Below are 17,727 nucleotides of genomic sequence, written 5' to 3'. Positions count from 1 at the left end.
AGGTATGTTTCTTCTGTGTCCATAAACAAGATTTTGCATGTAACAAAGTGCAATATACATTAAGGCCCCACAGATAATTGGTGATACTTTATAAATGAGATTGTGTAAACAAAAAATTAAATGAGTATATTAAAGGAAGAGATAGGAATACAATTTTTCATAAAAAGGCCCGTCACTGATAAAAGTGATTGGTGGTAACTGCTGGAGAAAGATCTCAGGGCAGGAGGTTGTCAGAAGGATGTCAAAGCAGGGGAACCATGATGTTCAAGTATAGCATTGGTAATCAGTACAGAAAAGAGCAGTATAGGCAGCCAAAAAGAGTAATGTTGGAAGAAAAAACAAATGCTAGTATGAGATTGGAAGATGGAAATTCACTTCTTGGTAAGGGAGAGTTAGAGATATGTTGAAGAAGAGAACACACGCAGTGCATGTGTTCAGCAATGGTATTTTCATACAGTTGTACTCAAAGTGTAGATGAAAAAAGCTGCATGCAGAAATTATCCATTCATTTTAGTCAGGTGACTTTCACCTGCTGAATTTAGGAAGAATCTCTGCCTATTCAGCCTTATATAAAGAAAAAAAAATATTTTAAGCTACAGTAAATTATTCTTTCCTCAATTTTCATTAATTTAGAACCAATTAATATATTTTATTCTGATCGGGCCCTATACATGTTCAGTCAAAGATCTACAAGGTAATCAGAGCCTGCAGAAGCACCACATAATACCAAATGTTTCATAAGTACCAAATGTTTTTCAGATCAGTGGCTGGCATATACAATGATCAGAAAACCAAGACCGAAGACATGGCAGATTTGAAGCATATGTATTCCACATGTGGAAGATGGCAATTACTTTTTTTTTTTTTTTAAGTCGAAGGATATAAATTAAAAGGTGAAAAAAAAAATCATGAAATAACAGAAAATGTGCTTCAAGGAAAAGGCAGTATAACAGAAAAGTAAACTTTTATTTCGAATGAATGCCACTTTCTGCTCCTTTCTTTCTTTATGTACTGTGCCCAGCCATTAATAAAATTACCCAGTTGAAGGTGAGTATTTTGCTACATGCAAACACATAAAATCTGCAGTAACTATATACCTGTAAGGAAAAAAAAAAAACTGTTTCTAGAGGCAAAACTGATTAAATGAAAATCCAATGGTAAAATGAAAGAAAAGATACACATTAAAGATTGCTTTGAAATATGAACGGATTACAAAAAGCACTTCCCATGCTCCTTCTATTAGCTCTGCTGTTGTATTTAACTATTTTCAAGAGGTCAGAAGTTTGACTGTAAATCTTAATGAGGATGCAGACAATGATTACATTGTCAAAATAGAACTTTTTTTTTTTTTTTTTAAATTCTGAGAAGGGATAAATGCTCAACAAAAATATTATCCAGGAAACTACAAAAGTTTAGGAGGAAATTTATTTCTAAGAACTTAGTCCAATTATTCAGAATGACTGTTTCAGTACAGTAAAAATTAGATGTAAATTAATTATAAATGTTTATTATATTTAATTACATTTAATGATAATTACATATTTTTAGATTCTTGTCAATTCAGCACTGTGTTTATTATGAACACACTGAACTAATTTTCTGACCTACACAAAGTTGTTCAGCAATCTTAAAAATGGTCACAAAGGCTTTCACATTGAAATGTTTACCATGCTAGCTGGTTACTGAGAGTGAGATGAATTGTACTTCAAAAGCTCCATTAAATAATTAATTTTGATGTCTATAATTTTTGTCTTTTTCCATAACTGCGCTTGTGTAGAAAAATGCAACGCTATTGGCACTGAAAGACTGAATATTGATGAGTCCACATCTATTTTTTCTTAAATTGACTCTTTAGTCCTTTTTGTTTAAAGATGAATCAAATGTATACATACAAATTTTCTATGTTTGAAGTTTAATACCCTGTTTCCAAATTCTTGCATCACATAACCATTTGTGTATGCTCTGTCTTGCTACTCACACTTGCATAATGATATTATTTATTTGGCCAATAAAAATACAGGAATTGTTATTATACATTTGAGTTAAATATTTACAGGTTCACATTTAAGTCTTTATTGATTAAATCACACAGACAACAGATTAAACTGAAAGATTAACCTATGCAAAATATATATTTGTTATTTACTGTACTATAATTGTCATGAAGTAATCTCAATAACAGTGATTGACTTGGATGTCAAATAATCATAGGGAGAAAGTTTACTTAACAATTAAGAATCTAGTTAGGTGGACAGGATAACTCCTTCAAGACCTTCAGAAGCACGTTTATTTTCCTTGATTACATAGAGATTACATCTGTGTATATTAGTGATGAAGTGAAGATGTGTGCCTGTTTTAGACTACATATGTAGTAGTATTGTGTAAGGGTGTCATGTAAGCTGTGAGTCAAATTAGCTCATGCAAGAGTTTTCACCTACTTCTAACAATTAACAGTCACCTACCTCTGCAGTGTGGGAACTAATAATAATACAGAGGGTTCTTCTCACTGTACTAGAGAAATGAGCTGAGGATTGGTGATGTAATAAGAAAAGGCCTAGAATAATGGGAAATTAGGGAGTAAATTCTGACTGAAGCAGTCCGTCTACAGCTGGAGTCATAACCCTTTATTTTCCCAAAGAACATATATTCACTAATGGTTGAACAATTTTACAAAAAGAAAATAAAGTAAATTGCATTAAAAATGCAGGAAATGCATGCACAAAGTGAGAATACATCCTGGTAATTCCACTCTGTTCTTCAGTAACTAAAAACACTTCTTCCCTAATTTTCCTGTGATTACTTGAGTTGCAAAGATCATAGAATCATATGAATCATAGAATGGCCTAGATTGAAAAGGACCTCAAAGATCATTGAGTTTCAACCCCCCTGCTGCATGCAGGGTTGCCAACCACTAGACCAGGCTGCCCAGAGCCACATGACGCCTGGCCTTGAATGCCTCCAGGGATGGGGCATCCACAACCTCCTTGGGCAGCCTGTTCCAGTGCGTCACCACCCCCTGTGCGAAAAACTTCCTCCTAATAGCTAACATAAATCTCCCCTGTCTTAGTTTAAAACCATTCCCCCTTGTCCTATCACTATCAACCCATATAAACAGTCATACCCCCTCTTGTTTATACACTCTCTTTAAATATTGGAAGGCCGCAATGAGGTCTCCCCCGAGCCTTCTCTTCTCAAAGCTAAACAAGCCCTCAACTTTTCTTCATAGGAGAGGTGCTCCAGCCCTCTGATCATCCTAGTCGCTCTCCTCTGGACACATTCCAAGAGCTCCACGTCTTTCTTGTGCTGGAGGCCCCAGGCCTGGATGCAGTACTCCAGATAGGGCCTCACAAGAGCCGAGTAGAGGGGGACTAGCACCTCCCTCTCCCTGCTGGCCACTCCTCTTTTAATGCAGCCCAGAACATAGTTGGCCTTCTGGGTTGCAAGCGCACAGTGCTGGCTCATATCCAGCTTCTCGTCCACCGGGACCCCTAAGTCCTTCTCCACAGGGCTGCTCTCAAGGAGATCTTCCCCCAGTCTGTATAAATACCTGGGATTGCCCCGGCCCAAGTGCAGCACCTTGCATTTGGCCTTGTTGAACCTCATTATGTTCTCATGGGCCCACTTCTCCAGGCTGTCCAGGTCCCTCTGGATGGCTTCCCTTCCCTCCAATATATTGACTGTACCGCTCAGCTTGTTGTCATCTGCAAACTTGTTGAGGGTACACTCGATTCCATCATCTATGTCATTGATAAAGATATTGAAGAGCAGTAGTGCCAAGACTGAGCCCTGGGGAAACCACTTGTGACTGGCCTCCGCCCTGACACAGAACCATTGATCACAACCCTTTGGCTGCAACCAGCCAACCAATTCTTAACCCACTGAACAGTCTATCCTTCAAATCCATACCTCTCCAATTTGGAGAGAAGGATGAGGTGAGGGACCATGTCAAAGGCTTGGCAGAAGTCCAGGTAGATGACATTCATTGCCCTTCCACTGTCCACCGATGCTGTCACTGCATCATAGAAGTCCACCAGATTGGTCAGGCAAGATCTGCCCTTGGTGAAGCCATGTTGGCTGTATCAGATCACCTCTTTGTCACCTATGTGCCTTGACATGTCTTCTAGGAGGATCTGCTCCATGATCTTCCCAGGCACAGACGCGAGGCTCACCTGCCTGTAGTTCCCCGGGTCTTCCTTTCCCCCTTTCTTAAAAATGGGAGTAATGTTTCCCTTTCTCCAGTCACCAGGGACTTCACCATACAGCCATGATTTTTCAAATATGATGGAGAGCAGCTCAGCAACCACATCAGCCGTCTCTCTCAGAACCCTGGGATGGATATCATCCGGCCCCATGGACTTATGTACATTCAGTTTCATGAGGTGGTCTTGGACTTGTTCCACTGTTATAGTGGGATGGAATCTGCTCCTCTCACCCACACCTCGAGGTTCAGGGTCTTGGCAGACATGGGGAACCTGATCACCAGTGAAGGCTGAGGCAAAGCACTTATTCAGTACCTCAGCATTTTCCATGTCTGAGGAAGCCACTTCTCTGTCTTCATTTATCAGAGGGGGAACACTCTCCTTGACCTGTCTCCTCCTGCCTATGTACCTGTAGAACCCCTTCTTGTTATTTTTCACATCCCTTGCCAAGTTCATCTCTATCTGCGCCTTGGCTTTCCTGATCCTACCTCTACACATGCAGACAACAGCCCTGTATTCCTCTCAGGCTGCACAACCCTGCTTCCATTTCCTGTACATTTCTCTCTTTTCCCTCAGTTTAAGCTGCGGGTCCTTGCTTAGCCATGCCAGTTGCCTGCCTTCTCTGTTCTGTTTCTTCTGCTGGGGGATGGAGAACTCTTGTGCTCTCAGAAGGGAGTCCTTAAAGAGCTGCCAGCTCTGTTCTGTTCCTATGTGCTTAAGGACTGTTTCCCAGGGGATTTCACCCAGCAGTATCTTGAGCAGCTGGAATTTTGCTCTCCTGAAGTTCAGGGTCCTGACTCTGCTTTTTGCCAGGTCTGCATTCCTCCAGATCACAAAATCTACCAGGGCATGATCACTACAGCCCAAGCTGCCTCCAATCTTAACCTCTCTAATGCTCTCCTCCACACTGGTGAGCACCAGGTCCAGTAGGGCTTCATCCTGGGTTGGTCTGTCTACTACCTGGTCCAAGGAAGTTATCCTCAACAGACTCCAGGAATCTCCTGGATTGTCTGCTGCCCACCGTGCCGTAGCAGATATCGAAGTTTCCTCCCCACTGATTGACTTGGAAATAATGCATGAGTTGTGTTTTAGTGTGCTTTCAGCTTTGTTTCAGCCAAACTTCATTTCCTCCTTTTCAAGTATTTTTCTGTGTAAGAGCTTTGTACATAATATGCAAGTGCTAAACAAAGCACTGTAATAGGCTAATACTATTATTAACCTTGAGACACACAGTAGGACAATTAGAACATTATTATTGGGCTACCTTAATTTGACCTTGAGAACAGACTAATTAAGGTCAGAAAAAGAACCTGAAATCTTGACACAGCAGTTGGCTATCAGTACCAGCTGTGTGGCTTCAAGTCCGAGGTAGCTTGTATGCAACATCAATTCAATCTCAAAATCTTTTCTGTTTACCCTATCACAAGTTGAATGTGAAAACCATTGTGCTTAATTCTTGCTGACAAATACTTTCACATGTATTGGCAAACAGTCAGCTGCAGCTGAATAGAACAAAGCAGCTACTTGCAAAGCGCAGCCAAGAGCCAATAACTGATAGTCTTTCTTCCTTGCAGCTCACTAAGGGATTATGTCAAAAAGTAAGACACATATTTCAGATGCCCAGAAGAGACATTCTTGCATTACATTATTTTGTCTGTATGTGCTCATGGAAGAACATCCATTATTCCCTAGACACAGACTGATTATTTGAACTATTCACTGAAGTGTCTGGGAAGCCCTAATGGGATCCCACTCTGAAACTGTTATACTCCACGTGATGCTAATAAACTTGTCTTGGGTCCATTCAATTTGTTATTGACAGTCAAATATTGTCTTTTTTTTTCAACCATGAATGTCTTCCATGACAAAAAAATCTCAGTAGAGCAATGATACCCCAAATAGAATAAAAATACATACCTTGCATAGGCTCCTTGTCACTCCTTTGAAAAAAATCTATTCATCCTAAGCAAAAGTTTTAGGAGTGTCCCTTAATAATCTGGCAAAACATACAAAGATATTGGAAACTACGCTCCAGCCTTCACAAAACTGATGGAATCATGAAGTCTTTCTGAAACTGTAAGCCAACAATAATGCATTGCTTAAGCTGTGAGCCTATACTGAATGGAGAGGAGCTACAGGAGCCTTATAGGATTCAGGCTTGATGATTCTTGTGGGTCCCATCTAACTCAGAACATTCTATGATTCTATTATTTTATGTATGGCACGTATATAGTTTTCTAGATTTAGAATTTAAGGATAATTATTTTCTCTAAAAGAATAAAAATCAATAATAAAGAAATACCTTATTTTTTTTTTGAAATTTTAGGAATTAATAGGTTTTGTTTTGTTTTGTTTTCTGAAGAATCTAGGAACTAGCCTTGTCTCCTCTCTTTGAAAGATAAAGGAAACTTTTATTAATTTATTTATATATATATAATATATATAATATATATATATAATATATAATATATATATATAATATTTATTATTAATTTTATTAATTCAAATAGAATGAGTGGATGGTGAGGTGAGTTGAGAACTGGCTGACTGGCAATTCTCACAGAGTTGTGATAGGTGCTATAGAGTCTAGAGGGAGCCCTGTAACTAGCAGTATTCCTGAGGGGTCAGTGATGGGTCCAGTCTTGTTCAACATTTTCATGTACGACCTGGATAATGGATAGAGTTCACCCTCAGCAAGTTTGCTGAGGATACAAAGCTGGGAGGAGTGGCTGACACACCAGAAAGCCATGCTACCATTCAACAAGACCTGGACAGACTGGAGAGTCAGGCAGAGAGGAATGTGATGAGGTTCAACAAGAGCAAGTGCAGAGTCTTGCACCTGGGGAGAAACAACCACATGCATCAGTACAGGTTAGGGGATGATCTGCTGGAGAGGAGCTCTGCAGAGAAGGACAAGGGGTCCTCATGGATAATAGGTTGGCTAGCAGTGTGCCCTTGTGGCCAAGAAGGCCGGTAGTATCCTGGGATGCACTAAAAAGAGTATGGTGAGCAGGTCAAGGGAGGTGATCTTCCCTCTCTACTCTGTCCTGGTGAGGCAACATTTAGACTATTCTGTCCAGTTCTGGGCTCCCCAGTTCAAAAGAGATAGGGATCTTCTAGAAAGAGTCCAGTGGAGGGCAACAAAGATGATAGAGGGCCTGAAGCATTTCCCTTATGAGGAAAGGCTGAGAGACCTGGATCTTTTCAGCCTAAAGAAGATTGAAAGGGCATCTGATCAGTGTTTATAAATATCTAAAGTGTGGGAGGTAATTGGATGAGGCCAGGCTTTTCAATGGTGTGTAGTGATAGGACAAGGAGCAATGGCTAAAATCTGGAACATACAAAGCTCCATGCAAATATATGAAAGAGCTTCTTTACAGTGAGAGTGTCAGAGAAATGTAATGAGTCTCAACCAGAGAGGTTGAGGAGCCTCCTTCTTTGGAGATGTTCAAGACCCAGCTGAATCCATATCTGTGCAACATTCTGTAGGGAGCCTGCTTTAGCAGGGGATTGGTCTTGATGATCTCTAGAGGTCAATGGACAACTGCTGACTACAACTCTTTGGCTGTAATCATCCAACCAGTTCCTTATCCACCAAATAGACTAGCCTTAAAATCTGCATCTCTCCCCTTCAGAGAGAAGGATGTGATACGGGATCATGTCAATGGCCTTGCACAAATCCAGGTAGATGACATCAGTAGCTCTTTCTTTGTCCACTGATGCCATAACTCCATCATAGAAGGCCACCAGATTGATCAGGTATAATTAGCCCTTGGGGAAGTTGTGTGTGCCTTAACATAGCTTCCAGGAAGATCTGCTTCATGACCTACCCAGGCACGGAGGTGAGGCTCACCAGCCTGAAACTCCCCGGGTCTTGCTTTCTTCCTTTCTTAAAAATGGGAGTGATGTTTCCGTTTTTCCACTCACCAGGGACTTTGCCTGAATGCCATGACTTTTCAAATATGATAGAGAGTGGCTTGGCAACTATATCAACCAATTCTTTCAGGGCTCTAGGCTACATGTCATCTAGCCCCAGAGATTTGTACACATTCAGCCTTATGAGGTGGTCTCAGGCTTGCTCTGCTCTGTGGGAAGGATTTTGCTCCTCCAAACCCCACCTAACAATTCAGGGACACAAGAGAGGTGGGAAGCCTGACAGCCAGTGAAGACTGAGGCAAAGAATTCATTGAGTACCTCAGCCTTCTCCATGCCTGCTGTAGCCAGTTTTTCCTTCTCATTTATCGGAGGGGATATACTCTCTTTAGCCTGTCTCTTCTACCCAATGTACCTATAGAATCCCTTCTTGTTACTTTTCACATCCATTGCCAAGTTTAGTTCCATTTGCTCCTTGGCTTTCCTAACCTCCTCTGTGCATGCCCAGATAGCATCAGTGTATTCTTTCCAGACCACCCACCCCTCCTTCCACTGCCTGTACATTTTCTTCTTGTCTCTCAGTTTCATCAGCAAGTCCTTGTTGAACCATGCTAGTTTCCTGCCTCCTCTGCATAATTTCCTATCCTTGGGGATGGAAAGCTATTGTGCTCTCAGAAAAAAAAAAAAAAGCTCTGTTCCATTCCATTGTCTCCAAGGAGACTTTCCCAAGGGATACCATCCATTATTTCCTTAAAAAACAAAAGTTCACTCTCCTGAAATTCTGGGTCCTGATTCTGCTCTTTGTTAGGTCCATATTCCTCAAGGTCTTTAACTCAACTAGAGCATAGTCGTTACAGACCAGAGTACCTCCAATCTTAACATCTTTAATTATATCTCCTACACTAGGGAGCACCAGATTCAGTAATGTTTCATCTCTGTTTGGTTTGTTTAGTACCTGGACCAGAAACGTATCCTCAGCAGACTCTAGGAATCTCCTGGATTACTTGCTGCTCACCATGTGGTTTCCCAGCAGATATCCATTTAGTTGAAATTCTTTCTATCAGGATGAGACCTTGTGAGCATGACTCCTATTATAGATGAATCAAGAAGGCCTCATCAGCTGACTCCCCTTTATCAAATAGCCTGTAGCAGACCCCAGCCACCAGATATCCTTTATTCATCTGGTTCTTAACTTTAACTCACAAGTTCTCAGTCTGATCGTAGCTGGGTGTTGTTGTTGTTGTTGTTGTTGTTGTTGTTGTTATTGGTGGTGCTGGTGCTGGTGCTGGTGCTGGTGCTGGTGGTGGTGGTGTTTTTAAGGCAGCTCTTTTCACTCTGTATACTTCTTAACAGAGTGCAGCTCCTCTGCCCCACCTTCCCTGCCTGTTCCTTCTAAAAATCTTGTAGCCCTTGATCTTAGTATTCCAGCTGTGTTATTGGTCCTACCACGTTTCTGTGATAGCAATTAGATAATGGTTTTCTAATTTCACCGTGGCTTCAGTCTTCTGCTTATTTCCCACACTGTGTGCAGTGGTGTAGAGGCACCATTGCTTTCTTTGAGGAGCTCTCCCGAGTTCCTGTGGGACAAATCTGAGGTCTTCCCCTTTTGCTTTCTGAAGTGACAGTGTTCCACGGCTCTCCTCTGTCACTCAGATGTACATCTCCATACCCATTAACTCTAGTTCAAAGGTCTGTTAATTAGTCCAGCCAGACAGCTGCCCAAAACATTCTTGCACCATCTGATCAGCTGCTTCTCATCCTGCGTCAACATGTCTGTCTCTTGAAGGTGCATCCAAGATCATAGAACAGAAAGCCCTGAGTGTGACACCATTCATGCAGTCATTCGTTCTACTGGTTTGTTCTTCTCCTTATTCCTGGGTCCCAGTATCTAACTTGGAGAACTGAGGGGAACACTACCTGTGCTTTCAATCCCTTCAACATATTCCCAAGGGACTTATTAAGTCATATTAAATATTTTCTAATTTCCTAGTTTTCAAAAAGCTGCAAGTTGGATTCAGTTAGGAATTCTGAATTCCAGTAAAGTATCCTCATTCAGGTGCTATCTTATCTCTCCATAGACAGCTGTGCTCTGTTTACCAACAGATTATAACATTGTACTGGCAGATATGTTCAAACTATTATGTGTAAATGAGGGCAATATCAAGCTACTCATGGAAGCCTACATTTCAGTTAAATGCATGCGACAGAAAGTTTATTTCATGACATTAACTTTAAAATGAATCAATATCTACTTCCATTTGACCTCCTTTTCTTAGGAAGAGGAGAGGAGGGGGGAGCAAAAACGAGAAAAAAAAATAAAGAAGGAAATAAAGGAAAAGAATAGGTCTTTAAAGGGATAAGGAATACAGAAATATTGAAAAACTGGAAATTAACGTTCATTGTAAAGCAAAATTTCCTTAAGAAATATGACAAAACTGGCTTCATAAGAAGTATTCCAGTGTTTCTCAGTTTCCTAATCTAGTTTCTGTAACCTTATTTCTTTTCCCAACCCAGACACCTTTTCCTTTCAGTAAATGCTTAAGATCCAGTGATCCATTTCAATGTGTTCTTCCAATAGGACATTTACTCCAGAAAGACATGTAACCCTTCAAATGGAGTGATTTTTTAAAGTTTCTAGGAAGTCAGAAAAAGTCAGTTAAGGTGCCATTTTTCACCTTCTCTTCTTTTTTCAAGGTCAGTACTGGGCTTTGCTTTAATTTTCCTCTAAATGAGGAGAGTGACTTAAGATTTCTTGTGGTCTTATAAGCCTTCTCTAGGAACAGTTAACCAAAACCCATCTTTCTTCACCTATTTTGTCATTGATTGTTATATTTGGAGTAGCAGGAAATACTAGAATGAGGGGAATGTTCACAGCTGCTGAGACATGAGGAAAAGATAATAACTTTTTGACTTTTCCTACTTTTCTTAGAATTGAAGTAATGAATTTTCCAGTCTTTAGATGGACTGGAAAGAAAGAATAAGAAGGAAGATGGCATAAGAAGGGTAGTATTTCTCTGCTCCTGTATTCAAGTTGTAGGCATATAATTATATACAGCTCAGCTTAGAAAAGTGTAAATTTCTGTCACAAAGCATTTTCTGTTGCTTTTCATCTGTGATCATCTTTTTTGCATATATATTTATTTTAGGTATTTGTCACCAAATGCATCAATGAGGGATCTAATAGCTAGACCTAGATTCTTGATTAAAGCTCAAAAAAATAAATATCGAACAATTCCCAGACTCTGTGTCATTGGCACATATTGCATGCTCTGCAAGAAGGATGGAAATTCTTTGCAGCATCGGAATGTGTTTGCTCATTGTTTGTGTAGGGAGCACTAGTGCAGCCGGCAGGGGTCACTGTAAGACCGTTCTGGCTGATCTCGCATTCTACTACAACGTGCCCCGTTTTCAAAAGGCCGTGTTCCATTCCACAAAACACACCATTCACCCTATTGTAAAACTTTGGAAATAACTTTCACATTTGGTCCAACTTTCTTGCTGTCTTATTTTCGATTCTATATTAAAACTAAAGTACAAAAATTCATCATCTAAGTAGAATAATTTCACCTGAAAAATGCTGCAGTGAAATTTTCCAAATTCAGACCAGTAAATTCATCAAATATGCTCTGCTTATTGTCAGTTGAGAAGTTAACCCTTCTTTACCAACCTTAATGAGTCGCGATTCATAAGCATAAGCCTGAAACACTTTACATAAACTCTTATAACAAAGACAGTAGAATATTAAAACATGTTAAGCAAAGGAATCAGGAATTCTATCAAGCGAGTGAAAACAAAGCTATTAGCCAGAACTCATTAGCACCACAATAAAAACAAAGAAAAATATATTCTAAAATAAGCACCATCAAGAAGTACTTATTCAAGACATGACTGTGATTAGACTAATAACTTCTTCAAAGAGAGATTATGGTAGGAAATGAAAAGACGAAGTCCAAACAGGATGTTTTAAAGGTAATTGCTCTTTCATATACATAGAAAGGTCAAATATAGCTGAACTCTCAGAGCAGATTTGATTTCCCATATCTAATTTTTCTGTCTAAATAAGTAGATTTGCTGATGACACAAAGAAAAGGGCTCCAAATCTTAGTGCTGAGATCTACCAGGCAGGTCTGAAAGGGGAATGCTTTTCTATGGAAGAAATAAATCTTTAATAGAATTAAGATTAATAGAATAGAATAGAATAGAATAGAATAGAATAGAATAGAATACAATACAATACAATACAATACAATACAATAAAGAATTAATAATAAATCTTTATAGAATTAAGGCCCCCTATACTTTTGCACTTCCCTACTGCCTTCTGCCTTTGAAATGTGTTGCTGTGTCACCCCTCTGCTGAAATTTGCTTAAAAAAAATTTTTATGAAAGAAAACAAAAAAATATATATATTTTTTAATTTAAAACCAACACAAGCAAAAACAAGGATTCTCTATCAGAATGACAATGATGATGAAACAAAACATCAAAATTAAAAATTGAATAAAAGACAAATTTGATCAAAAGACTATCAAAGCAAATATTTAACATTGGTGTTTAGATTCATTGAGCATTCAGAGTTTCCTTACAAGTTACCTTGTAACTTCTGTGTCTTACTGGAACTAAATCGTGGAGTGGAGGGAAAACTAACTTTGTCATAGGACAATGACAGTTGAACACCATAGATGAGATGCTTAAAGCACATGTTAACTCACCTCCTTTTCTGGTAGCAAGCCTTATGATTCTGACTAATTTTTCCAGGAGTATTTCTAAAGAGGTATCCATATCTTTTTATTTAAATATTATATAGCTAATTTTCTTTATTTAGACCGTTAAGGATCTGTTTGGATCATTGAAAGAATAGGAGAGAGTAGAAGGAAGGAAAAGTTAATTATGTATATAAATTATATTTAATTGAAGAAATATATACTAAGAGAAAATGGGAATATTTTTAAATAAAAAGATCCTTCTTTCCCCCTTGAAATACTGCAGATTTATAGGAATAGACTCTCAGAACAATTATTTTTATGGGGTTTTTTTTGCATTTGTTATTATTTTTAGTAATATAAAATACAATGAATGTAATATCCACATTAAGTGATGGAACAGCATGAGATAATTCTTTATAGAAATATTAATCCTTTCATTATTATATATCCCTTAAATCTTACAAAAAAATTATGAAATTTTGTATAGTTTCCAGGAATTTGTAATTGCCACAGGAATACTTCTCAGGTTAAAAAGAATATACAAATTGTTTTGAAGACTTAGTAAATGGAGATTGCAGGTAAAGATTACCAGTTTATTTCTGATGCAATACCAAAAGAAGTCTGAAGTTTGTTTGCTTGGTAACATTATTTTTCTCAGGGTGATTAAATAAAGAATGACAGAAGTAGTTTATAACAGACCAAAATGTGTTAAAGTGGAAGAATATATGCATATATCTAAAGAGACAGAGTGATTTATTATGCTACCTAATCATTTTAATTCTGACAGAGTTTCAAAATACTGATAGACCAGATGTGAAGGGGAATTTGGGTGGCTGAAAGATGTTTCTGTTGTATTTATTTCTCCTTCTTATGGGCTGATGCCAACATGGAAGCTCTAAATTAGGAAGCTGTAATAGGAATGTGTATGACGCTACTTTGGTTTGTCAGTCATACTCGTAAGTATGATAACTAGGAGAGAGTAGGATTATGTCACAGCTGGAGATATAATTACTGTATAAATTACTTTTTAATAGCTTCTGTGCTATGAATTAGGGAACATGTCTCTCACTTTTACCAATTAACTTACTGAAAAAATATCCTAGTATATTTGGATGTGTAACTAATAAGACAAGGTATTGCTCCTGTTATTTTTGCATCGTTCTGTCTGAACACATATTTTTCACTAATTAAGTCCTATAAATTTCCAGTGGAACAGAACAAAAACTCATATGACTGCAAAATTTCCTGACACAAAAGATGAGAACATATTGCATTCCCTTGATCTTCTTCCTTTCAGAAATTCTTAGCATCTTTCAAAAAGAAACATATTTCTACCCCAAACTGACATTCTCCTGAATAACAGCTGTAGAGTCACTCACAAAATTTTTTTATCAGGTTCTGTAAGCATCCTTATCTCTAAACATTTGGCCTGATATTCAAGTCAGATTAATCCAAATGTAAATCTTAGCAAAGCACAAGATGAATCGCATCTTTTTTAAGTGTTATTATTTTTACTGCTTATTTACATTCTGCTCTTCTGTGCTTTCATGTTTATTTTAAATTTTACACTATATTTGATGAAATCCTGTCTTTTTTGTTTTTGTTAGGAACTTAATCCATTCAGTCTCTCCATGATCTAGTAAATATCCTTGAAAAATAAGCAATTATTTAACTGATTTTTGATCACTATGACCTTAAAAAAGAAATACCTTGAACACACCGAAAGGACTACATGAACCATGCTGAGAGGCTGGGTATTTCCTGCACTGACTCTGAATCTAATCTGAGGTGACTAACACACATGACTAAAGCCTCAAATCAGATGCCCACAAGCAAATATCAAATAAAACTTGGGATGCTGCAAGCTGAAGCTATCCAGTTGGCCTACAGAGGCATTCCAGGACCACATCAGCTTCTCAGGTATGTGTGTCTCCACATGAGGATTTCTGATGTCTTGTCAGTCCTTGCTAAAAGTCTTCATGTGTACAATTGAGCTGGGTTCCAGTTTCTTGAATCAGGAAAGTTCTCTGGCTGCACTGCATAGAAGATTTTTAAGTTAGAAGGGGGAGTTACTTAGGAAGTTTCAGATCATAGAATCATAGAATTGCTCAGATTGGAAAAGACCTTCAAGATCATCAAGTACAACCGCAACCTAACCATACTGCTCTAACAACCCACCACTAAATCATGCCCCTGAGCACCACATCCAAACGGTTCCTAAACACATTCAGGGAAGGTGACTCAACCACCTCCCTGGGAAGCCTGTTCCAGTGCTTAACAACCCTTTCTGTAAAGAAGTGTTTCCTGATATCCAACCTAAGCCTCCTCTGGCGCAACTTGAGGCCATTTCCCCTTGTCCTGTGTCCTGTCACCAGTGAGAAGAGACCAACCCCACTCTCACTGCAATCACTTTTCAGGTATTCGAAGAGAGCAATAAGATCTCCCCTCAGTCTCCTCTGCCCCAGACTAAACAGCCCCAGTTCCTTTAGTCTCTCCTCGTAGGACATATTCTCCAAGCCCTTCACCAGCCTTGTTGCCCTTCTTTGGACCTGCTCCAGCATCTCCATGTCCCTTCTGTACTGAGGCGCCCCAAACTGAACACAGTACTCGAGGTGAGGCCTCACCAATGCCAAGTACAGGGGCAGGATGACTTCCCTAGTCCTGCTCACCACACCACACCTGATCCAAGCCAGAATGCCATTGGCCTTCTTGGCCACCTGGGCACACTGCTGGCTGGTATTCAGCTGACTGTCCATCAGGCAGCTTTCTAGCCGCTCCTCCACAAGCCTGTAGCGTTTTCTGGGATTGTTGTGACCAAAGTGCAGGACCCAACACTTGGCCCTGTTGAAACTCATACGGTTTACCTTGGCCCATTGATGCAGTCTATCCAGGTCCCTCTGTAGTGCCTTTCTACCCTCCAGCAGATCAACACTCCCTCCCAACTTGATGTTGTCTGCAAACTTACTGAGGGTGCACTCAGTCCCCTCATCAAGATCACTGATAAGATGTTGAATAGAAGAGGCCCCAGCACCGAGCCCTGAGGCACACCTCTCGTGGCTGGCCACCAACTGGATTTAACTCCATTGACCACAACTCCCTGGGCCTGGCCATCCAGCCAGTGTTTCACCCGTCAGAGCGTATACTCATCCAAACCATGGGCAGCCAGCTTTTCCACAAGGATGCTGTGGGGGACAGTGTACAAAATTTACACTGTCCCCCACAATTTTTTTGTAAATGTACAAAAATTGATTAGGATGCAAAAGAAACAAACAAAAATGCCAAATATTATAGTACCTCACAGACTACCATAGGAACTCATCTGTAGATAAGAAAGTGGGATAAGAAGAAAGAAGGTCAACACGTAAATTTATCTCACTGTCGTATCAGGGTTACTTGAATCTCTGTCATATTACATGCTCGGCAAATATGATATTTTTATTTTTGCAATTACAAAAGCTAATATATTTTGTTCTTTCCAGGCAGGACTGAAGAGTATTAGTGGATTCTGTCAAATAGAATCACTGAAGAAATAACTGGAAAAAATGCAAAATGGTGGGGAGAAAACTCAAGTTTACATTGTGTTTACTGCTGCTACTAGAGCTCCTGCTCCTATTGCAGTTAATTGGAAGAAGAATCTTATTAATCATGTGCAGACTTCACTGAGACTCCATTTTCTTCTGGTTGCTAACTTCTAGAACAAAAATAATAATAAAAAAAAAAAAGTAAGAGTTTAATATTTGCAGTCTTGAGATGAGGTTTTTCCATCTTTCCAATAATATCAATCATCTCAGTTGATGACCACAGTATATCATAGAATAGTGGAATCATAGAATGAACAGGATTGGAAAAAAATTCCAAGATCACCCAGTCCAACTGTCCACCTATCACCAATATTTCCTCTCTAAACCAAGTCTCTTAGAACAACTCTAGAACAACTCTCAGAATAAATCTACACAATTCTTTGACACCTCCAGGGATGAGGACTCAACCACCTCCCTGGGCAGCCCTTTCCAGCACCTAATCCTTCTTTCAAAGAATAAATTTTTCCTAACATCCAACCTGAATCTCCCCTGGTGCAACTTGAGGCCATTCCCTCACGTTCTATCACAAGTTAAGTGGGAGAAGAGGCCAAGCCCCATGTTGCCACAGTCTCCTTTCAGGTTATAGAGAGTAATAAGCTCACCCCTGAGCCTCCTCGTCAGACTAAAAAATCCCAGTTCCCTTAGCTGCTCCTCATAAAACTTGCACTTCACATCCCTCACCAACTTTGTTGCCCTTCTCTGGACAAGTTACAGGGCCTCAATGTCTTTCTTGTAGTGAGGGGCCCAATACTGAACACAGTACTCGAGATGCGGCCTCACCAGTACTGAGTACAGAGGGACGATCACCTCCCTTCTCCTGCTGGCAACACTATTTCTGATACAAGTCAGGATGCCACTGGCCTTCTTGGCCACCTAGACATACTGCTGGTTCATTTTTAGCCAATCAGTACACCTAGGTACATTTCTTCCACAAAGTCTTCCAGCCACTCTGTAGGTTGTAGCATTGCATGGGGTTCTTGTGGCCAAAGTTCAGGATCTGGCACTTGGTCTTGTTGATCTTCATCCCATTGGCCTCAGTCCAGCAATCCAGCCTGGCCAGATCGTTTAAGTCCTTGTCTTTGACAATAGAAATTTGTTGAAAGACTACAAAAATTGACTGCAGAAAACTCTCACCATTTTCTCAAAGTTGATAAAAGTTGAATAATCATAATTTAGTTTAACTGTAATGAGTATCAAAATTCATGTCATTCCATACACCACTGTGCCAACTCATAAAAACAAATCAAAACAAATCAAAACAAAACAAAACAAAACAAATACTAAACATATTCTACTTTTTGGAAAAATGAATAAAACTTACTTACTTTCCAAACTGTCATGGTGTCAACGGTTTACGGGCGTTAGGCC

Source organism: Numida meleagris, chromosome 1 (assembly GCF_002078875.1).
Source record: "Numida meleagris isolate 19003 breed g44 Domestic line chromosome 1, NumMel1.0, whole genome shotgun sequence".
NCBI classification, from domain to species: domain Eukaryota; kingdom Metazoa; phylum Chordata; class Aves; order Galliformes; family Numididae; genus Numida; species Numida meleagris.
Note: the sequence above shows the minus strand (reverse complement) of the source record.